Consider the following 25412-nt stretch of genomic DNA (forward strand, 5'->3'; position numbering starts at 1 on the left):
CCCAAATACTTTAAGCTCTTAACTCTCTTTATATTTTCGTCTTCTCACTTCAAAGGCTGAGGGGTCTCTTTAATACTGGCCATGAACTCGGTCTTACCAAATAAATGAAGTGATCGTGGCCTTAATTAAAGCACAATCCCAGAATTAGCCTGGTGTGAAAATGGAAAACCACGGGAAACCATCTTCAGGACTACCAACAGTGGGGTTCGAACCCACTATCTTCCGGATGCAAGCTCACAGCCACGCATCCGTAACCGCACGGCCAACTCGGTCGGTATTATTATTATTATTATTATTATTATTATTATTATTATTATTATTATTATTATTAGCTGGCCTCGCGGTGTAGTGGTAGTGTGCCTGCCTGTTACACTGAGGCCTCGGGTTCGATTCCTGGCCAGGTTAGGGTATTTTACCTGCATTTATGGTCTGGTTCGAGGTCCACTCAGCCTAAGTGATCAAAATTGAGGATCTATCTGACTGTGAGATAGCGACCCCGGTCTAGAAAGGCAAGAATAACGGCCGAGAGGATTCGTCGTGCTGAGCACACGACACATAGAATCAGTAGACCTTTCGGGCTGAGCAGCGGTCGCTTGGTAGCCCAAGGCCCTTCGGGGCTGTTGCGCCATGGGTTTTTAATAATAATAATAATAATAATAATAATAATAATAATAATAATAATAATAATAATAATAATAATAATAATAATAATAATAATACACGATGTATAGTGTATATACCTGTACTCACCATTTGGGATGAATTCTTCGGCTTCCTGTTGATGTCGGGAACCTTCTGACTGGCTGAAACAAGAAAAAGAGGACGTAAGTTAAGACATAGTGCAGCTCAATCCAATACAGAATGCGCCAGTGTGCTCTCAATGTGTCATGAGCAAGAGAAACAGCTGTCTTCTACTTGCTGAAGAACAAGAGCGGGCTCTCTTGCTGATAGCTTACGACACACATGGGCTTTAACCACCAGACCAGAACAACTGATTGCTAACAAGTGCTACTTTTCTTTTCTAGTGGTTTTACATCGCGTTAAGCTTGAGGGTGACCAACATGACTGAGATTATAATGATTTGTGGTGCAGACGCCGCAAAGCTGCTTGTAAACAGAGGACCGTGGAGTTCATTATTATTATTAGGGAGTGAATTACAATGCATTAGTATGTTAGATTTCAATGAGAAGAACGGGGCATGTACCCCGCATGGAGTTCCAGTAGGAAGAGTTGTATAACTAGTAGGCATTTAAAAGGGCCGTGTCCCTAATGATTATGCAACTACTTACACAGCGGTGTTGTGCAGCCATGATGAAACTTTCTACTCGTTGAAACGTTTCTACTAGTGCTTTCAAACCTGCTTACTTATTGAATCGGTTATGTGAGAAAGCACACGTATCCACTACCACTTGTTTAAAACAAACTGCCTTCAGACTCTAATGTTTGGAATTAGTGCATGGTTTAAAACAAGTAAGTTTTCAAGAAAGAATGCTGCGGGGACTGAAAATTAGTGGACATGTGTGATATCCGGCTCGATCGCTAATGGTTAGCGTGCTGGCCTTTAGTAGAGGGCGTTCCGGGTTCGATGGCCGGACGATTCGGGGATATTAACCTTCATTAGTTAATTCGCATCGCTCGGGAGCTCGATGTCGGTGCGGTCTTCACCATTATAATTCAGTGTAGGTAGGGCCACACAGACGCGCCTCTCACCTACACCGCGTCAACTATAAAGACCTTCACCAGAGCTCTTCGGACTACACATGCCATTATTATTATTATTATTATTATTATTATTATTATTATTATTATTATTATTATTATTTTTATTATTATTACAATTTGCTTTACATCGCACCGACACAGATAGGCCTTATGGCGACGATGGGGTAGGAAAGGGCTAGGAGTGTGGAAGGAATCGGCCGTGGCCTTAACTAAGGTACAGCCCAAGGATTAAGCTGGTATGAAAATGGGAAACCATGGAAAATCATATTCAGTGCTGCCGACAGTAGGATTCGAACCCACTATCTTCCGGGTGTAAGCTTACAGCTGCGCACCCCTAACCGCATGGCCAACTCGCCCGGTATTATTATTATTATTATTATTATTATTATTATTATTATTATTATTATTATTATTATTATTATTATTATTATTATTATTATTATTATTATTATTATTATTATTGTACCGGGAGGTACACCGCAACGCCGCGCATTCAAAATAAGCGCCTTAATAAACTCCTTCATCGATTAAAAGGTGAATTGATACTACATGAACGTTAATCAGAAGATGTCACTACTGAAATATTAAGTAATTGTGTTATAGTGAAATGACCTAAACTGATTGAATTTCTCCTTGTTTTGTTTTGCTGTATATCAAGAAGTTTGGACACTTTTCCAGAGATGACACTACCAAAAACTCTGATCATACAATCTGGTGCAAGATGGAAGAACTTATAACCTAAAGAAGTTTTGTATTCCTAGGTTTATCATAACTGAATCTATGTTCATTTATTTTTGGGTTGGCAACACTTCTCTTTTCGTCCGCCAGTTTTGAATCTGGCCAATGAAACATTTCTGTAATTAATTTTTGACCTATCGCAGGCTTCTTGTTCGATTTTGAGTGTAACTTATGAATTTAACCAATAAAATTGAGAGGGCGTGTACGGATTAGCCCAGAATCCTCTCGAACCTTCCCTGAGGGTATACAAACTGCGGCTTTTCACGTTTCCTTTTCAATTGATTGCCGTCTTTCTAAGTGTGTGTGTTAAGGCAGGAGGCGGAGCGCCTCCTTCTTCGGCCAACAGAACATCTACAAGGTAATGGCCACATAAACTCTATCTTTCTTGCTGTATCCGCCAATTAATCCGAGGGGAAGGTCCGAATCTTTAATTATATAACAAACTTCTAAAATGTAAACTGTAAATCTAAATGTAAATGTAAATTGTAAATCTTCTTTCGGCTAATATAAAAATGTCATAAAGTTTTAACTGGAAATCGGGGATAGAGAGTGAGTTACCCTCTCGAGCTCCCCTTCATCTTGGTTTGAGATGACTACGCTTCTGTAACTGTTTTCTTTCTGTAATGTGTTAAAGTGATTTCTATGCAAGCCACCTCAGTAGTTTGGGAATAGTCCCTGTTTCATCGGCCGAGAGCCCTATAGGATTTTATATTTCATTATCTGTAGCGCAGTGTTCACCTCCATTCATGTTGTGTTCGGGCAAATATTTTTTTTGCAAAGGCCCAGTAGGTTGGGTACGAGATACCCCTGCGTACTAACATTTGTTATTTCGTAAATAGTGCCTTGAGAGGCCAGGGATTGTCAGATTTTCATGTAATGTTGCCTTGAGAAGGCTGGAAAAACTGAGAGCCTGTTAGCTCTTTTTCAAAGTTTTGTTACTCTAAAGAGTGCATCTGGAAGGGTTGATACTGTAATTTAGGGAGCAAATGCCCTTGAATTAGGGGATTTCTGCCATTGACTAAATTAGTTATCATTTTGAATTGTAAATTTGGGCTGGGAGCTAAGGAATTGTAAAACTAGGGGCTTGAAGCCCAAAATTATTAAAGTTCTGAATCTTGGATTTTTCCAAGTCTTGTTTCAAGATCGCTAATTGTACCTGTCATGTTGTTATTTGTTAATTTTTGAAATTCTAAGGATATATAAAATTGTTAAAGTTTTAATTCAATTCTTGATATTGTAGTCAGACCCATTCAAGCTCGCACCTTCTTTCACCTCTTTCTGCTCCACGGGTAACCCCGTAACAATTATTATTATTATTATTATTATTATTATTATTATTATTATTATTATTATTATTATTGTTGTTGTTGTTACGGGGTTTCCCGTGGACCGCAGAGGTGAATGGGTCTAACTACAATATCAAGAATATAATTTAAAACTTAAACTGAAGGTTATATTTTCAGAACTTTAAACTTAACAATTTTTTCATGTCAATATTACAGCTACAAGTAGCAATCATTAAACCAGATTGGAAAAAATCCAAGATTCAGAACCTGAACACTTTACATTTCCTGAGCTACAAGCTCAAATTTACATACATACATACATACATACATACATACATACATACATACATACATACATACATACATACATACATACATACATTATCATTATAGACTGTTATGCCTTCCAGCGTTCAGTCTGCAAGCCTCTGAGAATTTACTAAACGTCGCCACAATCCTCGATTTGCAACTAGTGTTGTGGCCTCATTTACTTCTATACCTCTTATCTTTAAATCGTTAGAAACCGAGTCTAACCATCGTCGTCTTGGTCTCCCTCTACTTCTCTTACCCTCCATAACAGAGTCCATTATTCTCCTAGGTAACCTATCCTCCTCCATTCGCCTCACATGACCCCACCACCGAAGCCGATTTATGCGTACAGCTTCATCCATCAAGTTCATTCCTAAATTTGCCTTTATCTCCTCATTCCGAGTACCCTCCTGCCATTGTTCCCACCTGTTTGTACCAGCAATCATTCTTGCTACTTTCATGTCTGTTACTTCTAACTTATAAATAAGATATCCTGAGTCCACCCAGCTTTCGCTCCCGTAAAGCAAAGTTGGTCTGAAAACAGACCGATGTAAAGATAGTTTCGTCTGGGAGCTGACTTCCTTCTTACAGAATAATGCTGATCGCAACTGCGAGCTCACTGCATTAGCTTTACTACACCTTGATTCAATCTCACTTACTATATTAACATCCTGGGAGAACACACAACCTAAATACTGGAAATTATCGACCTGTTCTAGCTTTGTATCACCAATCTGACATTCAATTCTGTTGAATTTCTTACCTACTGACATCAATTTAGTCTTCGAGAGGCTAATTTTCATACCATACTCATTGCACCTATTTTCAAGTTCCAAGATATTAGACTGCAGGTTTTCGGCTCAGTCTGCCATTAAGACCAAGTCGTCAGCATAGGCCAAACTGCTTACTACATTTCCACCTGACTGAATCCCTCCCTGCCATTTTATACCTTTCAGCAGATGATCCATGTAAACTATGAACAGCAAAGGTGAAAGATTACAGCCTTGTCTAACTCCTGTAAGTACCCTGAACCAAGAACTCATTCTACCATCAATTCTCACTGAAGCCCAATTGTCAACATAAATGCCTTTGATTGATTTTAATAATCTACATTTAATTCCATAGTCCCCCAGTATGGCGAACATCTTTTCCCTCGGTACCCTGTCATATGCTTTCTCTAGATCTACGAAACATGAACACAACTGCCTATTCTTCTCGTAGCATTTTTGATTACCTGGCGCATACTGAAAATCTAATCCTGACAGCCTCTCTGTGGTCTGAAACCACACTGGTTTTCATCCAACTTCCTCTCAACGACTGATCGCACCCTCACTTCCAAGATGCCAGTGAATACTTTGCCTGGTATACTAATCAATGAGATACCTCGATAGTTGTTGCAATCCTTCCTGTTTCCTTGCTTATAGATAGGTGCAATTACTGCTTTTGTCCAATCTGAAGGTACCTTACCAACACTCCACGCTAATTGTACTACTCTATGAAGCCATTTCATCCCTACCTTCCCACTATACTTCACCATTTCAGGTCTAATTTCATCTATTCCTGCTGCCTTATGACAATGGAGTTTATTTACTATCCTTTCCACTTCCTCAAGCATAATTTCACCATCATCATTTTCCTCCTCCCCATGAGCTTGGCTGTTTGCAACACCACCAGGATGATTTCCTTTTACATTGAGAAGATGTTCAAAATATTCCCTCCACCTCTCCAGTGATTCCCTGGGGTCTATTATGAGGTCACCTGAATTACTCAAAACACTGTTCATTTCCTTTTCCCCTCCCTTCCTAAGATTTTTTATTACTGTCCAGAAAGGTTTCCCTGCTGCTTGACCTAGCCTTTCCAGGTTATTACCAAAATCTTCCCATGACTTCTTTTTGGATTCAACAGCTATTTGTTTCGCTCTGTTTCTTTCATCTACATACAAATCCCTGTCTGCCTCGGCCCTTGTTTGGAGCCATTTCTGATAAGCCTTCTTTCTACGTTTACAGGCTGCTCTCACTTCATCATTCCACCAAGATGTTCGCCTTTTCCCATCTTTACACACAGTTGTTCCTAGGCATTCCCTTGCTGTTTCTACTACAGCATCCCTGTATGCCACCCATTCACTTTCTATATCCTGAACCTGCTTACTGTCTACTGTTCGAAACTTCTCACTAATAATATCCATGTTGTACTTCTGTCTAATTTCCTCGTCGTGGAGATTTTCTACCCTTATTCGTTTGCAAAGAGATTTCACTTTCTCTACCCTAGGCCTAGAGATACTTAGTTCACTACAGATCAGATAGTGGTCTCTATCATCGAAAAATCCCCGAAAAACTCTTACATTCCTAACAGATTTCCTGAATTCAAAGTCTGTTAAGATATAGTCTATTATGGATCTGGTACCCCTAGCTTCCCATGTGTAGCGGTGAATAGCCTTATGCTTGAAAAATGTATTCGTAACAGCTAAACCCATACTAGCACAGAAGTCCAGCAAACGCTTCCCATTCCCATTAGCTTCCATATCTTCCCCACATTTACCAATCACCCTTTCGTATCCTTCAGTTCTATTCCCAACTCTCGCATTGAAATCGCCCATTAGCACTATTCTATCCTTGCTGTTGACCCTGACCACGATGTCACTCAATGCTTCATAAAACTTGTTAACTTCATCCTCAACTGCACCCTCACATGGTGAATACACGGACACAATTCTTGTCCTAATTCCTCCCACTGATAAATCTACCCACATCATTCGCTCATTTACGTGCCTAACAGAAACTATGTTGCGTGCAATGGTATTCCTGATAAAGAGCCCTACCCCAGACTCTGCCCTTCCCTTTCTAACACCCGTCAAGTACACCGTATAATCTCCTATCTCTTCCTCATTATCTCCCCTTACCCGAATATCACTTACTCCTAGCACATCCAGATGCATCCTCTTTGCTGACTCAGCCAGTTCTACCTTCTTTCTTCCATAAACCCCATTAATATTGATTGCTCCCCATCGAATTCCATTTCGTTCGCCAAGTTGTTTCCAAGGAGTCCCTCACCTGTCAAATGGGAGTGGGACTCCATTACTCCCATAGGTCCGAGGCTTTCTTAATGTGTTCTGAGCTCGGTAAATTCATGAAGCAGGATGCTGCCCTACTTGCACATAGTCCAAGTGAGGATCTCTCCTCTAACGGGTTATGGACCACTGGTGAATTGTATAGTCCTAGCCGCCTGAGCACAAGGAGGGCCACGACTCAGAATATGTCCGAGATGCCCACTCCCATTCCATAGCAACTGGTATCCCGACTCTCAGGACAACTTACTAGGCCACTCAGCCGTTGCCCATGGTTCACGAACTAGGACGTGACTACAGCAACCCACAAACATGAACCATCCGAGGGGATTTCTGCTCTTGAATAAATTTGTGCTCCTTGTAAATTTGAGCACAAATTTATTCAAGGGCAGAAATCCCCTAATTCATGGAGCACTTTCCCCCAAAATACAATATCTAGCCTTCCAGAGGCACTCGTTACAATCACAAGATTTGAAAAAGAGCTAACAGGCTCTCAGTTTCTTACTACCTACTCAAGGCAACATTACATCACTCTCTGGTCTCTCAAACCACCATTTACAAAATTGAACTTACTTTTACAGGGGTATTAAATACCGAACCTACTGGGCCTTCGCGGAATAAGAATAACAAGTTAAATTAATGGCCCGAACACAAAATGAATGGAGGCGTATACTTGCACTCCTAGATATGAGCACAAAAAACTAAGGGCTCTAGGGCGATGAAACAGGGGCTATTCCCAAACTACTGAGGTGACTCGTATAGAAATTACATTAACACATTACAGTAGGGAAAAAGGTAGTCACCTCAAACCAGGATGAAGGGGAGCTCGAGAGGGCAATTCACTCTCTATCCGCGATTTACAGTTAAAGATTAGCCGACAGAAAGTTACATTTTTAGAAAAGTAGTGAACCCTTGAACTTACCATTCCATCGTTGGTCGGCCACGGCTGCTACAGTAGAACAATTTAGAACTCTTAAATCCTGGGTCGTTGCGGGAATAAATTCGGTCACGATCTTAACCAAACGATGGGGTTCAGAAGAGAGCCTAACTACTTGAAATGAGGAGCAAAAATGTGCTTACTAACTTTTATTAAATTGATAGAGCACGATAACATCATTAATTTAATATGCATTCTTGCAAAATATAAAAAAAATATAAATTATTGATTTTTGAATGTTCCAAACACAGTCACATTACATAACGTCAATTTGTTTCTTACAACGTCGAAGAGTTGCTTCCGAGAAGCTAATATGTTAGTGGACAGCGAAACTGAAAAACTGAAAAAGGGAAGACCTGAAAACCGGGCACCTATTATTCCAAACGAGAACTGAGAGTTAATCCACACGATCCGTGGAAAATCTGACTTTCAACAAGTAGAACGCCTGATTTTCTCTCAATTAACGTTATCCACCAGTCGAATACCCCTCACGGATACGGAACACCCGCCGAATGGACCCTTAATCGAACCAAACTGACTATCAGTTGCTATGGATAGGTTGCGAAATATTATGGGAAAGCATGGTGTTCACTACAAGTTAACAGCATCATTCACAATTGAAATAAAATTCCACCATGTATTTGTCATTCATGACACCCTTAAGTGATAAGGTAATCCCGATGCTAAATGTGCATCACCCCAAACAGCTGTTCGGAAGGAACCAACAACAACAGGATCCGAGATGATCTTACGTTATGTCGTTCTAAAGGAACAAAACTGCGAAATGCAGGAAACAATTACTAATCATGCATTTAGAAGAAATGCCAAACACTGAAGATAATTAAAAAGTGGAAAGTCACTTGAAAAATATTATTATCGAACCGATTTTCAGGTTAGAAATGGGTTTGTTATGCTTAATGAAATTACCAGTCCACGCTAAAATTTACTACAACTTTAAGGAATTCTTTCCCTTGAAAAACAATGCTACCAGTACAGATCTCTCTATTTACTGTCTGTCCCAACACACTACTTGTAAAGTGATTACTTACTTACTTTAACTATGAATAAGAATGAAAATACGACAAGATTGAAAATAAAATAAAATACTGGCTGACGAATCGAAACCGCATTCGCACCTCAAGTCTCACACTAATACACTGAGTGTCAATATGCACACTATCAAACGAAAACGGACGTTAGAACGGGAAACAATAAAGTCCGTAAATTAAATTAACATCTCGAAGTCATTAAAGCTTAATACGCACGGAGAATCACAGTAAAAATATTAAATCTCCATCAGGTCGATATCCAACACTTGGACAACCCTCACGCGTCAACAGCTGTCCCGTTATCTCAATGGAGAGCTACGCATTGACCCTCTTCATAAAATCATATCGTACTGTAACTGCTACCTTCATCCAGGCCGCTTCGACAAAAAAACAAAAGAAACATCTAAACTGAGACTTGAGTGTGTACAGCTACCATCCCAGACCTAACGTCGGGCTCACTTGAAATCTGTACACCCTAACACTAATCATTATGTACATGATACCTTCCAAATTCTATCGTCGGGCGTGACCTAGGACGTCTCATCATCAGTGACTCCAAGAATAACATGTGACGTCCTAAATCTATCGTTGGGCGTCAAAGTGGGTCGTACTACGCCTCCCTTAACATATCAGGCGAACTAGCAATTTCAAACACCTCCGACATTTAACACAAAATCTGGTCAGACAAATACGCACGACGGAACCACGTCTCTTACTATCAAATGAATGCAAGTCGAAAAAACACAGTAAGTCTCTACCATTACAATACAGGAACTCAAAAATAAATATACGTGACGAACGATTCTCCACCTCGAACAAAATCTCAGCCTGTGCACTGAAGTGTTAGGGAAGCAAATGAAAATTCCCAACACATATTCGCCATAGTGGATGCCTTCAAAATTAATAATCATTACTACCGCATTCGAAATTCTCAAATCGTCTATCATCAATTCCAACTATATTATCAATGACCTCTCCAGTGAACAAATTCAATACAACCCAACCATGGGTCCAAAGTGCTCTTTGATCCTTGAGGTCGCTCATTATCTTATTATCCATACGGGCTTTCCGTAACCAAAAATCACTGGATGTGTACTACCCAGACTTTAACATTTTACTAGAGTCGTTTTCACTTGGAACCTTTCTATAAATGTACGATGCTTCACACCATAGTCGTCTCAAATTCGGGTTGATTGCGGAAAACAGTACAGCCTGCCTCAACACAGCCTGTTTCCTAAATACTTCCTCTTTAAAAATATAGCTTGTCTCAAACTCCTTCTCCTCGCTTTATTCCAGTGGTATCACTTCTCTCTCATCTCCACGTACATATAAATTCGTCGCTCTCAAATTCCTTTTCCTTCAAGACCCTTTTTCATACTTCGATCCCCTGGTGGAAACGACAACCATTATTAAACACATCTCTTACGACTTTCGAACCTCGAGAGTCCAAGAGCACCCAGCGACTTTTCGTATCATTGATATACACGATGTCTCAAAATTTCCTTCCCATTAATGACTGTGACTCTAACAAATTTCACCGAAATCATCTAAATATGCCTGCGATCCTTGTAAAAATATACTGGTTAAATGCACTTTAACATAGAAAAATTTCCTTATCCCGCGGTAGACATTATTATTATTATTATTATTATTATTATTATTATTATTATTATTATCGACCAACATTTCTGAATTCAACTGACATCTGAGATTAAGATATTCGCCACGACAAATTTACACTTATAACGTTCCAAAAATCCACGCTTTGGGTGATATCTCATCGAACATTCAACACAAAAATTTAAGCGTCGCATTTTACCGTTCTTGACATGAACTTTACACACTGAAATTTTCACACGCTGACCAAAATTTACAACACCTTTCGCCTGATAATTACGAATATCAACCCGACAATCATCTTGAAAAGTTGGTTGGGACAGACAATAACTAACTAACTACAACATAATATAAATTAGACAGACCTGCACAATGGTGACATTCCCAGCATTCTGATTACATCGCCACCAGCTGACCTCGGGCTTAGCCGCTCATTTTCACAGATAACATTTTCATTTCCAAAATCTCACTCATACCAACACTACCCTTCACACACACGAGATTAAAATTACCATATAAATCAGGCACTTTCTCTGTAACTTGCACCACGAACTTCCCTCGTCCTGCAGTCGACTACAACTGTCCGATGCGTTCCCAGAGTGGTTTCTCTCTCCGTTACCTCAATAAAACAGGTGTTCGGCCGATAAGGGAGCAGAACTACTCTGAATAGCTTCCCCCAAGACTCTGCTTCACTTTCAAGTGTACCTGAGATGATATAAATAAAACCTGCTGCGTATATTTCAACCAGCCTACACCTTCCTGGTTCGTCGGCAAACGTTCAGAACTTTCCCAATCACTTTTTCTTCTTAACCAAGTATATGGACCTTAGCCACGGACATGTATTTAATTATTTGTCGGTCAATCTGGCGCGAATTTCCAATGGCGACGGGCGCAAGCTCCCGCGGCTTCAAGTTCCAGATCGACACTGCAAAATCTACGGTGGGGGTTTCTTTTATAATCTCAGGAGGGACGCTATCCCCTCTATGAGGCTTGGTTGTGTAATCTGCCAATTTTGCGTCTAATAGACCAATTTTGATAAGACTTGTCCCAGAACTCCGGACAGGCTTGCACTTATGTTAGATGTTAAATTTATAATTTTTCTGCACTCACAACAGGGGAAATAAATTGTTTCTGCCCGTGCGTTTCGCGCGTTTTCTTCCTCCCCTGACCTTGGCACGTGTAGCTGGTTCGCTGGTCTCACGCTAACATGTACTTAGGCTTAACTGCATTTAAGTTTTTCCCTGGTGTCTCTGTCTTCACGGAGGGTGTACGAATAATTTTGCTTATTTATTTCTTCATTTACTATATTGTCAAAATCCCTCGTTGTGCAGAATTCCATGAATTTAAAGAATTGTCGGGCACTCGAGTCCCACCGAGGTTTCCCGGCAATTCACGAGCTTGCCGTGAGTGAGAACCTTCCCACGCGACATCGGGGCTCGTAGGAGCGCAACATGGCTGCCTTCAAACATAAAAGTACTTTCTTAATGCCAAATAAATATTGGAGAAAAAAATATTTTTCTCACCGTAGAATTATGGGTTCATAATCCACCTACAGCGACGAAATGTTTACCCAGAAAGGGGAAATATTTAAACAGATATATTCCTTCAAAATTCTGAATTGTGCATGGGAATTTTGATACAAATGAACCATGATTCTACGTAAAATTTCCCAGCCGATCTCACTCTTGACGTAGGGCTCTGTTACTTTCACGTATTTCCCTGTTTTCTTCTTCCAACAATAGAATTGCGTTACAGATGTCGTCAATAAAATCTTCTCTTAAGAATGAACATTGCAAACATTTAGCGTCTTCCTCTTCTTTACTCCCGCTGCTTGCCTGTCCTTGGAGTGGTGCCTCGACCTGTCTTCCTCTCGACGTAACGATCATATTGACGGGTTGTACTTCTTCTTCTTCTTCTTCTTCTTCTTCTTCTTCTTCGGTGACCATTTCCCCAGCTGGTAAGGCTGCGTCATCCTGTACTGGGATTCTTTCTTCTGCTCTATGATAAACCTTTAATTTGGCTGCATTGAATATAGCTTCGCTGCTGCCATCCAGACTCTGAATTCTATAGGAATTATTCCTGAAACTTTTGACCACCTTGAAAGGCCCAACATATAAGGGAGCAAATTTAGCATATATGTTTTCCTGCGGTTTTGACATCATGGGTCTCCTAACAAGCAGCAATTCGCCTTCCTCTAAGGGACGGTGGAATCTCCGGTTCCTCACTCTGCGCAACCGGCGGTCTGCCTGCCGACGTAGATGTTCTGCCGTACTTTGAATGCATAATTCCTGTGACGGGCGGGGATCGATGGGACACTGCATGACACCATGCCAGGATCTCACAGGATACCTATTGAAGTGCACGATAGAGGGAATCCTCCCAATAGATTCGTATATGGTGTTATTTACACAAGTTACTATTAGGGGTAGCACATCAACCCACTTGAAATGCTCTTGGGCGCAATAAATTCTACAGAATTTTGCAATTACTTGCATTACCCTTTCGCTGGGATTTCCCTCAGGATGTCTCACGCTGCTCAGGATGTGATGAATTTCCATATTCTGAAGGGCAGTTTTGAACTGTGCAGAGGTGAACTGGGGACCATGATCTGTTAGAAGGAATTTCGGTGTGCCCATTTCCGGAATGATATTTCGGGAAATACACCTCAAGACTAGCTTCGTGTTAGCTTTTTGCATGGGAAACAGAGTCGTATACTTGGAGAAAACATCGATGGTTACCAGCACGAACTTGTTCCCACGCTTTCCTTTCACGAGCGGCCCATAGATATCCATCGCGAACAGCTCTTTAGGTTGCGAAGGTAAGAGAGGAATAGGCGCCTGCCTGATCAGATAAGGGTTTGCCTTAACCCGTTGACATGTATCGCAGGTGATGATGATGTCTCTGACATTTTCCCTCAGATTCACCCAGGTGAACGTTTCTTGGATGGTTGACACAACCTTATCAATCCTTCCATGACCAATAACCCTGTGTACGTGCCAGATTAATCCCTTTCGAAGCTGCGGTGGTACCAAAATTCGGGATTTCACGTGATCGCTGTCCACGAATTTCACCAACGTGTTATTCACGTACAAGTAGTTGTTTGACAATTTCTGGATGGCAAAGTACCGTGGATCATCAGCCGGAAGTGTCCCTCGGAGGAAAGAAATAATTTTTCCGCAGAAAGGATCTCTCAATTGCAAGTCTCCCAGTTGTCTCAACTCTGATAGGAAATCGTGGTCTTCCTGAACTAAGTCCAAATGATTCACGGCGTGTTCTTCCTCATTAGGGTTTCAGCTTAACAGGTCTGCCAAGATGTTCGATTTTCCGGAACAGTGCTCAATTTCGAAGTCAAATTGTTGTATGAACAGGGCCCACCTAGCCACTCGTTCACTAGCGACAGCTGTTTTCATTATAAAGGTCAGTGCCTTGTGGTCGGTTTTAATGATTATGTGAAAACCATAAATCATTTTCCTCCAATGTTGCAATGCCTGAACAATAGCCAACATTTCCAATTCGGTCACGCTGTATTTGACTTCGTGTGATCTCAACTTTCGGCTGTAGAAAGGTAAACAATTCCTATTATGAGGCTGGTCCAAACATTCCTGATATAGGAGTGCCCCGATTCCTACGGTCGATGCATCAGTCTGTACGATAAAGGGTTTCTCGAAATCCGGATACCCTAGCTTAACGCTGTTCAGCAAGAGCTCTTTGGTCTTTCTGAACGCCTCCTCGTGCTCGGGACTCCATTTCCACCTGTTGTTCTTGTGAAGCAAGCTCTGAAGTGGGGCTACAACCTCCGTGTAATTCATGCAATGGTCCGAAAAAAAGTTGCACATTCCTAACGTTCTTAATTTTGAGCGGTCTTGGGAACTTGTCTATGGCTTGGAGCTTCACCGGGTTTGGGCGAACTCCTTCACCATCAATGACATGGCCGAGAAATAGGACTTCCTTTTGACAAAAATGCGATTTCTTCAAGTTGATTTTGAAACCTGATGCCCTTAAATTCTCCAGTAGTTTCCTCAAATCCCTGATATTTTCCTCAAAACTTGATGAAGCTAGCAAGATGTCATCGACGTACCGAGTTGTAGCGGCTTTAACTTCATCAGTTAGACATCGATCTAGGGCGCGTATGAGAGCTGCACCGGCGTTTTTCAACCCGAAGGGGAGACGATTGAAGACATACGTCTGTTGGTCAAAAATGAAGCCAGTAAACAATTTAGACTTGAGTTCCAAACCGATGTGATGTTACGAGGATGTCAAATCTACGCTAATAAAACGTGATTTTCCTCTAAAACGTTTGATAACCTCTTTAATAGGAGGGGCATGGTCATGCTCGGGGACTAAGCGCTCGTTGAGAGCACGTGCGTCCAAACACACGCGCAGAGACCCGTCCGGTTTTTGAACCCCGACCAACGGATTCAAATATGGAGTGGGCTGCTTGGAAATTAGCCCGTCCTCCTCCATTTCCTTAATAATTTTAGCAGCTTGAGCATAATACTTGTCCGGTATAGGGTACGGTCTCCTCTTAAACGGTGTCCAATCCGTAACAGCTAGTGCATATGTGAAATTAGGGATTAGACCCGGTTTGGAATCGAACACAGATATAAATTCCATTAAGAGAGCTCTAAGTTTTTCCTTCTCTTCTACAGTACCAGGGCATTCCGCGACCTTTAACCCAATTAAGGCCTCGTAATCGGTGTCAACCTCAGCCTCCAAGACGTCATGTAACTCTTCATGATGAATCCCTTCGTCATCTACACTGTCAATTTCACCAGCGACTCCCTCTAATGAATTTACGAAGTCTACACATTGGGCCTCCTCTTCGCCATATTCTAATGTTCTACCTTCTCCCAATTCCTCGTTTAGTGTAACGACTTCTGCTCCCTCTTCTTTCCTGAATTTTATCTGGTTCCTGCTCAAATCAATGACTGCGTTGGTCTCCCGGATAAAATCAGCCCCTAAAATTACATTGTAGTGCATTTTGGACATGACTACGAATGCATGAGCGAAAGTGGAATTTCCAATTTGTACGTCCAAATAAGTTTGTACCTTACAAACAGCAATTTTGTCAGGAATGACCCCTCGAATTTTCACATTTGACACCGGAATAATTGGCAATTTATTTCGTTGTCTTAAATCGTCAAAAAGAGCTTGGGAGATGTTACTGATACTGGCCCCGGTATCTACCAAACTTTTGACATGAAAATTACAGATGCGGACATTTATTAAAGGCAGTTTCTTTACTTGATTGCTCTCCTGTTTTAAGTGGTCTTCCACCAAGTCATCAGAGGTAATGATCCACGAATCTATCTGTGCGACCACCCACTCATCTGACGTCTCTTCTTCAGAATCTGGGATGAAAGACTCTGAAACATTTCCTACTGGAAATTTGAAGTTTTTTTTCTATCAAGAGTCGACATTGACTCTTGCTCGAAATTCGGCGCAAACGGGTTCAGACCGGAGTTTCGCTGGTCTTGCCTATGTGCCTTCTGGAATTCCAGACTTTCAGCCCCGAAACAATCGGTGTTGACTTCCTGGCGCTGTATAGCCCCCTTCCATTTTTCCCTTTCGTGGTCCTTCCTTAACCCTTCGGTGTACTGAGCACGTTCGCGGTACCTTTCATCATCATCACGGCGGAAGTTCTGGGTTCGATTATTTCCCCAGTCCCTGCGGTTATTATATCCGTTTCTGAAATTCCTCTGGGTTTCTCCGTCCCCATCGTATCGCCTCCAGTAAGGGTTCCTCCTTTGTGGATAATTCCAATTACCCCTACGCCTTTTCCAATCCTCATTTCGTGGATGCGAGGGTTCCCAGTTATTACGAAACTCACGCCTCCGCTCAGTCGACTGTGGTTTCCCCTGCTCAGGTGCCTCTTGACTTCCCTCTGGAACCTGGCTAACAGTGTTTACATGTTGCTCGTGTGATCGTCCCCCTCTGGGTGCTACTTGATTATGGGTATGATCCAGTTGCCTAAGGATCATTTCTGCTTGCATGGGGGTCTCTACCTTTGATGCAATGAGCATCCTTTGTACTTCGGGAGGCAGCTGCTTTTGGATGGCCTGGACCAATTCCTGCTCCGAGGGCGGCGCCTCAAGTTCTCTGAACTTTACCATTTGTGCAATAAAGTACTCACTGAATTTAGTAGGGCCTATTGCAGTATAACGACGTGAGTATAGTTCTAATCTGAGACTCTGCTGAATTTCCGTACTCCAAAATTTATTTAGAAACGCCCTCTGGAATTCATCAAAGGTATCAAAGTGGTATCGGAAGCCTTTGAACCATAAAAGTGGTGCCCCCTCTAAATATCTTTCAGCTACTCTTAACTGACGTTCCTCAGGAATCTTGGCGTCCCGGATGTACTCCCTGAGATCCTTAAGAAATCCCTTCGGCGTGGTATGTGGACCTCCATTAAATTTCTTAGGCTGGTCCTCATGTAACTTAATCATGTTAATAACGTGTGTGACCCCTGAGCCTTGAGATCGACTGGTATCTACATTCGAGCTCTGACCGTTATTATTCACATGACTGATATTTGGCAATTGACCACTGAGGTCAGAGTTAACAGCTGTCGAGGTTTGACTCAATACTTTGTCCACCTTGGACTGCATATCCACCACGCTGCTAATCCAACTGCTCACTTCGCTCTTAATGAACCCAACTTTCTTGTCCGTTTCTTCCTGGGCTGACGTGATTTCCCTTAAGCCCTGTTCTATACTAATTTGCCTGTCGTTGAATTCCCGGGTGTGTTCATTTTTCATTTCCACTAACTCCTCTTGAATTTCCTTAATTAAAATTTCGGAGTCCTCATTAGCCACTTGGAGTTTACTAATTGCTTCCTCATTGATTTGCAACAGTTTCTTCTCCATGGTTTCGGTTTTTGACAATACTTGACTATCCAATTCCACACTAATTTTATCTACCTTGTTGTTCAGTGACTTAATATCCGCAGATAATAATTGACGTTGTTCTTCTATTATGGTTAGCGTTTTCCCCTTTTCCTTATCAATGGAATTCCGCATCTCTACGACCTGTTGTGTAATGTCGTCCTTAAATTCGACCCGACTGTCGATCAGCTGTTTGTGCGCTGCCTGGCTTTCCAGTAAATGCTTGTCAAGTTCCTTCCTCATCTCCTCCTGACTATCGCATAACCTACTGTACATGTCGTGGCTTTCGTCAAAACGCTTGTCCATATCGGTTTTTAAACTATCATGGATTTTGGAAAACTGTTTATCAAAATCGTTCTTTAAATTGACCTGCACTTCCGCAAATTGTTTATCAATTTCATTCCTAATTTCCACTTGGCTATCATCCAAACACTGGTTGAGTTTACCTATCTCGCCCCTAACTTGCTCTTTAAGTTCGGTGCAAATAGTGTGTGTCTCCTGAACTACGTTCTTCAATCCAGCCTTCAACTCATCACTAGACTCTTTACACCTAGCCTGGGTATCCTCGATACTACTCTGTAACTCCTCAATCTTACCATCCAAACTTTCATTATGAGCCTTCATGTCCTCTCTCAAATTCTCACTCTGGACTTTCGTGTCCTCCCTCAAACTATTCAAACTATCACTCTGACCTCTCACATCCTCCCTCAAATTCTCATTCTGGATTTTCGCGTCTTCCATTTTACTATCTAAACTATCATTCATGGCTTTCATGTCCTCTCTCAATTTACCACTCATTTCTTCCATCACCTGCCTTAGCAGATCCACGGTCACCTGACCTTCCATCACACAATATCACAAAGAATACAATAATGAGTACGCTGGCTGTTGATGCAACCAGAATACTCCAAACTACTAAGGAAAGAATTCACTATCTACTGCGTTTTCACATACAAACGCTATTATAATTTAATACCGAAACTGACAACATTCCAACCGTTGTCTTATAAAAATTTTGTTTATGTGGCTGGTATCACAAAATTGTTTAATAAAAAGAAAATTCTGAAGTTAATAAGTTACTCTGGATAAATATCCCAAATAGTTTCGCTTCCGTAAATTAATTAAACAAAGGACATGTTAACGCATAAACTTTGAATGTAATTCAGCGTTACCACTTCCAAAATTTATATTGGCAACATGACATAAGCTTCAATACAGCTTTAAGTACTGCTTTCCTAAAATGCATTGTGACTGTTATTATTATTATTATCTACCAAGTAGTTACGCTCCTCGTTAAACGTGGTAATGTCTAGCACTCTCATTGGGCATAATTCGTTTAACTGTGGCTCAGCCATGGTTCTCACCCGCTTGTATTATTTATAATGTGGCTTAGGCCTCAACATTATTTTATATTTTCCTAACATTTATTTTCAATATATAATTTCGTTATCGTTATCGTGGCATCGTATCGTTATCGTGACTTTGGGCTCCTCATCGTTATCGTGACATAAGCCCTAACGTTGATGGCGCCACTTCTTACTGAACCCTTGAACTTACCATTCCATCGTTGGTCGCCACGGCTGCTACAGTAGAACAATTTAGAACTCTTAAATCCTGGGTCGTTGCGGGAATAAATTCGGTCACGATCTTAACCAAACGATGGGGTTCAGAAGAGAGCCTAACTACTTGAAATGAGGAGCAAAAATGTGCTTACTAACTTTTATTAAATTGAAAGAGCACGATAACATCATTAATTTAATATGCATTCTTGCAAAATATAAAAAAATATAAATTATTAATTTTTGAATGTTCCAAACACAGTCACATTACATAACGTCAATTTGTTTCTTACAACGTCGAAGAGTTGCTTCCGAGAAGCTAATATGTTAGTGGACAGCGAAACTGAAAAACTGAAAAAGGGAAGACCTGAAACCGGGCACCTATTATTCCAAACGAGAACTGAGAGTTAATCCACACGATCCGTGGAAAATCTGACTTTCAACAAGTAGAACGCCTGATTTTCTCTCAATTAACGTTATCCACCAGTCGAATACCCTTCACGGATACGGAACACCCGCCGAATGGACCCTTAATCGAACCAAACTGACTATCAGTTGCTATGGATAGGTTGCGAAATATTATGGGAAAGCATGGTGTTCACTACAAGTTAACAGCATCATTCACAATTGAAATAAAATTCCACCATGTATTTGTCATTCATGACACCCTTAAGTGATAAGGTAATCCCGATGCTAAATGTGCATCACCCCAAACAGCTGTTCGGAAGGAACCAACAACAACAGGATCCGAGATGATCTTACGTTATGTCGTTCTAAAGGAACTAAACTGCGAAATGCAGGAAACAATTACTAATCATGCATTTAGAAGAAATGCCAAACACTGAAGATAATTAAAAAGTGGAAAGTCACTTGAAAAATATTATTATCGAACCGATTTTCAGGTTAGAAATGGGTTTGTTATGCTTAATGAAATTACCAGTCCACGCTAAAATTTACTACAACTTTAAGGAATTCTTTCCCTTGAAAAAAAAATGCTACCAGTACAGATCTCTCTATTTACTGTCTGTCCCAACACACTACTTGTAAAGTGATTACTTACTTACTTTAACTATGAATAAGAATGAAAATACAAGATTGAAAATAAAATAAAATACTGGCTGACGAATCGAAACCGCATTCGCACCTCAAGTCTCACACTAATACACTGAGTGTCAATATGCACACTATCAAACGAAAACGGACGTTAGAACGGGAAACAATAAAGTCCGTAAATTAAATTAACATCTCGAAGTCATTAAAGCTTAATACGCACGGAGAATCACAGTAAAAATATTAAATCTCCATCAGGTCGATATCCAACACTTGGACAACCCTCACGCGTCAACAGCTGTCCCGTTATCTCAATGGAGAGCTACGCATTGACCCTCTTCATAAAATCATATCGTACTGTAACTGCTACCTTCATCCAGGCCGCTTCGACAAAAAAACAAAAGAAACATCTAAACTGAGACTTGAGTGTGTACAGCTACCATCCCAGACCTAACGTCGGGCTCACTTGAAATCTGTACACCCTAACACTAATCATTATGTACATGATACCTTCCAAATTCTATCGTCGGGCGTGACCTAGGACGTCTCATCATCAGTGACTCCAAGAATAACATGTGACGTCCTAAATCTATCGTTGGGCGTCAAAGTGGGTCGTACTACGCCTCCCTTAACATATCAGGCGAACTAGCAATTTCAAACACCTCCGACATTTAACACAAAATCTGGTCAGACAAATACGCACGACGGAACCACGTCTCTTACTATCAAATGAATGCAAGTCGAAAAAACACAGTAAGTCTCTACCATTACAATACAGGAACTCAAAAATAAATATACGTGACGAACGATTCTCCACCTCGAACAAAATCTCAGCCTGTGCACTGAAGTGTTAGGGAAGCAAATGAAAATTCCCAACACATATTCGCCATAGTGGATGCCTTCAAAATTAATAATCATTACTACCGCATTCGAAATTCTCAAATCGTCTATCATCAATTCCAACTATATTATCAATGACCTCTCCAGTGAACAAATTCAATACAACCCAACCATGGGTCCAAAGTGCTCTTTGATCCTTGAGGTCGCTCATTATCTTATTATCCATACGGGCTTTCCGTAACCAAAAATCACTGGATGTGTACTACCCAGACTTTAACATTTTACTAGAGTCGTTTTCACTTGGAACCTTTCTATAAATGTACGATGCTTCACACCATAGTCGTCTCAAATTCGGGTTGATTGCGGAAAACAGTACAGCCTGCCTCAACACAGCCTGTTTCCTAAATACTTCCTCTTTAAAAATATAGCTTGTCTCAAACTCCTTCTCCTCGCTTTATTCCAGTGGTATCACTTCTCTCTCATCTCCACGTACATATAAATTCGTCGCTCTCAAATTCCTTTTCCTTCAAGACCCTTTTTCATACTTCGATCCCCTGGTGGAAACGACAACCATTATTAAACACATCTCTTACGACTTTCGAACCTCGAGAGTCCAAGAGCACCCAGCTACTTTTCGTATCATTGATATACACGATGTCTCAAAATTTCCTTCCCATTAATGACTGTGACTCTAACAAATTTCACCGAAATCATCTAAATATGCCTGCGATCCTTGTAAAAATATACTGGTTAAATGCACTTTAACATAGAAAAATTTCCTTATCCCGCGGTAGACATTATTATTATTATTATTATTATTATTATTATTATTATTATTATTATTATTATTATTATTATCGACCAACATTTCTGAATTCAACTGACATCTGAGATTAAGATATTCGCCACGACAAATTTACACTTATAACGTTCCAAAAATCCACGCTTTGGGTGATATCTCATCGAACATTCAACACAAAAATTTAAGCGTCGCATTTTACCGTTCTTGACATGAACTTTACACACTGAAATTTTCACACGCTGACCAAAATTTACAACACCTTTCGCCTGATAATTACGAATATCAACCCGACAATCATCTTGAAAAGTTGGTTGGGACAGACAATAACTAACTAACTACAACATAATATAAATTAGACAGACCTGCACAATGGTGACATTCCCAGCATTCTGATTACATCGCCACCAGCTGACCTCGGGCTTAGCCGCTCATTTTCACAGATAACATTTTCATTTCCAAAATCCCACTCATATCAACACTACCCTTCACACACACGAGATTAAAATTACCATATAAATCAGGCACTTTCTCTGTAACTTGCACCATGAACTTCCCTCGTCCTGCAGTCGACTACAACTGTCCGATGCGTTCCCAGAGTGGTTTCTCTCTCCGTTACCTCAATAAAACAGGTGTTCGGCCGATAAGGGAGCAGAACTACTCTGAATAGCTTCCCCCAAGACTCTGCTTCACTTTCAAGTGTACCTGAGATGATATAAATAAAACCTGCTGCGTATATTTCAACCAGCCTACACCTTCCTGGTTCGTCGGCAAACGTTCAGAACTTTCCCAATCACTTTTTCTTCTTAACCAAGTATATGGATCTTAGCCACGGACATGTATTTAATTATTTGTCGGTCAATCTGGCGCGAATTTCCAATGGCGACGGGCGCAAGCTCCCGCGGCTTCAAGTTCCAGATCGACACTGCAAAATCTACGGTGGGGGTTTCTTTTATAATCTCAGGAGGGACGCTATCCCCTCTATGAGGCTTGGTTGTGTAATCTGCCAATTTTGCGTCTAATAGACCAATTTTGATAAGACTTGTCCCAGAACTCCGGACAGGCTTGCACTTATGTTAGATGTTAAATTTATAATTTTTCTGCACTCACAACAGGGGAAATAAATTGTTTCTGCCCGTGCGTTTCGCGCGTTTTCTTCCTCCCCTGACCTTGGCACGTGTAGCTGGTTCGCTGGTCTCACGCTAACATGTACTTAGGCTTAACTGCATTTAAGTTTTTCCCTGGTGTCTCTGTCTTCACGGAGGGTGTACGAATAATTTTGCTTATTTATTTCTTCATTTACTATATTGTCAAAATCCCTCGTTGTGCAGAATTCCATGAATTTAAAGAATTGTCGGGCACTCGAGTCCCACCGAGGTGTCCCGGCAATTCACGAGCTTGCCGTGAGTGAGAACCTTCCCACGCGACATCGGGGCTCGTAGGAGCGCAACATGGCTGCCTTCAAACATAAAAGTACTTTCTTAATGCCAAATAAATATTGGAGAAAAAATATTTTTCTCACCGTAGAATTATGGGTTCGGTAGGTTACATAGTTAACGATTCAACCTTTCCCTCGGGTTAAACTGCGGAGTTAGCAAGAAAGAAAGGTGTTAAGTGGCCATTACCTAGTAGATGTACTGCTGACCGATGAAAGAGGCCGCCTGCCTCCTGCTTTGACACACACACTTAGTAAGATGACGATCAATTGGCAAGAGACGAGAAAAGCCGCAGTTTATAAACCCTCAGGGAAGATTCGAGGTCATTCAAGATTAATCGGGACACGCCCTCTTGATTTTATTGGTTAAGCACAAGGTGAAGGAGAAATACGGGATTGCTTGGAAATAATTACAAAAATTAAGAGTTGTTACATAAACCTAGAAATACAACACTTCTTTAAATCATAAGTTCTTTCACTTCGCACCAGGATGCACGATCAGAGTTTTTAGTGGTCTCATCTGTGGAAGAATGTCCATACTTCTTGATGAATGTCAAACAAAACAAGTAGAAATTCACTCACGTTGGGAAACTGCACAATAACAAAATCACTCAATATTTAGGTGGTGACATCTTCTGATTAACGTTCCAAGTTGGTGTAGTTTCAGTTTCACTGTTTTACCAAAAGAGGAGTTCTTTTAGGCGTTAATTTTGAATGCGCGGCGTAGAGGTGTACCTTCCGGTACAATTATTGTTATTAATAATAATATAACATCATCATCATCATTATTGGCCCAGTATATCGGAATTTGCCCGTTACGACTAGTTACATATCAGAATGAGTAGGAAGAAGACTGTTGTTATGCATGGAATTTTGGGAAAGGTAAGTAGTGCAACATATTTTGAGTATTTATTGTATTGTGTTTGAAAATTATAATGCATGATTATGACGATAATTAATTAGTACCTTTCAGAAGATTATGACCGAAAGTTAGTACACAGGTTAAGAGAGACGAAGTAATACAGATTACCAGCAAGTTAAACAAGTATAATAATTGCAATTCATTGTTTCTACGCAGTTAATAATGCTGTGCTCTAATTACGTGCATAATATTGGTTTCATTTTCAGAGGAGGAACTAGTAAACTGGTAAGGAGCAAGCCCACACTAGCTCATCACAATCTTGCATCCAGCGCAATTGCGATAATTTCGAACTTTCTCATAGAGAAATCGCCTGATATTGTGGAGCTATTCTGGCCTGTTCTCGAGTAAGTGGTCAAGACCGGAGCTTGCCCTGTTCTATACTACTGTCTGTGATTGGACCGATACCGTAGCCATATCCTAATCCTACTACCTCAATGGAACGCTAGTACCTGCGCCTCGTAAAGGTTCTTGTTTGGTATTCAGCCCGAAGGCTGATTTGATCGTCAAGAGCTCCGCCATGAGCTCTCACAGGTGTCGTAGGACGCAGTCAAGAAGTGTACTATAGTGAAATTCAACTCAAGAGCTTAGGAAAAGTATCCTTCCGCATGTCAGCACATCCCCTGTCCCCCCTTCCTGTGTCCGTCCACCATCTCCGCCACAATCAGCTTATCATTAACGCCGTGCGTCTATCTGACAAGTACTTCATTCTGAAATAGTGAAGCATCAAACGAAATCACTTCCTTTCACATAGCTGTACTTCGATTACGTACCATACCTATTTATTCCTTTATTTACAATGTAAAACCTACAGATCACTGACGAATACCGAGGCAAGAGAAGCAAGGTTTATTTTTATTTCATAATGCAATTTGTGTGAGGCACATGGAGACACAAGATTCCGCTCTCGTGCAACGACTGTCAGTGGCAGTTTCTCACAGTTCAAAAAGCTGAAAAACCCACCCGTGAGTGGGATTGCAAAATGCAATGTTTCCAGGAATATTGTAACTTAGTCTCGTCATTCGGAAGGTAAAAACGAACTCATGACAACATTTCTGCAGGTAGAGGGCGGTTACAAATATAAAGTAAAGTACAAATTATTATTATTATTATTATTATTATTATTATTATTATTATTATTATTATTATTATTATTATTATTATTATTATTATTATAATCACCGCGGGGAAAAATATGTTAAAA

The sequence above is a fragment of the Anabrus simplex genome, chromosome 3 (assembly GCF_040414725.1).
Source record: "Anabrus simplex isolate iqAnaSimp1 chromosome 3, ASM4041472v1, whole genome shotgun sequence".
Classification (NCBI taxonomy): Eukaryota; Metazoa; Arthropoda; class Insecta; order Orthoptera; family Tettigoniidae; genus Anabrus; species Anabrus simplex.